The sequence below is a fragment of the Habropoda laboriosa genome, unplaced genomic scaffold, assembly GCF_001263275.1.
Source record: "Habropoda laboriosa isolate 0110345459 unplaced genomic scaffold, ASM126327v1 scaffold804, whole genome shotgun sequence".
In the NCBI taxonomy this organism is placed as follows: domain Eukaryota; kingdom Metazoa; phylum Arthropoda; class Insecta; order Hymenoptera; family Apidae; genus Habropoda; species Habropoda laboriosa.
Genome location: NW_017100896.1, coordinates 291,982 through 293,127, shown reverse-complemented (window position 1 = coordinate 293,127; position 1,146 = coordinate 291,982).

Below are 1,146 nucleotides of genomic sequence, written 5' to 3'. Positions count from 1 at the left end.
TGCAAAAAAAAGCTACGATACACACATATATATATTTTAATCGAACGAACGATCGTTAACAGTTATTCCAAAAAAACGTCCTGCAAAGAGAGTGTGTGCTCGCTCTAATTAATCGTTTAATTATACAATAAAATTATGTACCGCTTCTTTCTTCCAAACGAAACAGAGAGTGCCTTGTGCGCGGATGCTTCCGTTTCATGTCTCTCGGTGCAAAATAAATTGTGCCATGTATATATATATATATAATAGATCTCGCGAATACACTCGTGTATCTTTTCTGTTAAGATGAAAACAATGTCTGTGAAATGAAATCGAAGAAAAAGAAAAAAAGTAGTCCACTGTGGTGGCCGCGCGCGTCGATTATCGGCGTTTCGAAATGTGTATCGATAAAGAGAAAAGAAGAATAGCGTGTAAGTAAGAATGACAATGCAGGTGAACCACACACACACACACACACACACACGCACACGTTGTAAACTTCTTTCTCTCCTTGTTTTTTTTTTTTTTTTGGTTTTTTTGTTGTTTTATTCAAGAACTTTCTGTCTAAACCCATTTTCATTTTCTATTGCAGATCGATCTGTTTAAAACGTGCTTTAATATTGTACATAGAGTTTGGCGAATTTCATTCGCAGCGGCAAAAGTGAAAAATGTACGTGGAGGAAGTTGAACCGGCGCGCGTTCCAAGCGAGAAGAAATTCGACGAAAAATGGGAGAAAAGAGAAAACAGCATTTTAGCGCGTTCGCGAAACGATCGACTTGAATTTTCGCCGCTAACACTTGAATAAAATTTATAGACTTTTTAACTAATCGTAAAACATAAATAAATCTATTTTCAGCATACACACGCAGGCGCGCACACGCAAACACACACCCACCCATCCAGCTTAACACATTCATCCGGCATAATTATCGTAATCATAATCAACATCGATTCGTGCTCTTCTGTTTTTCTATTTCGACGGATAAAAGTTGGAAACGGTATATTTAGAAGGCTAGTGTATAGTGTAGCGTTTCATGTCGCAACAGTTCTCTCTCTACTTATGCATTTTAAACGCTCGAATATAATATCTGCTTTATGTAAAATTATAAATAACCTTGCTTGCATTTATTACTCCAGCTATCGCGCGCTTTTATATATATATATAT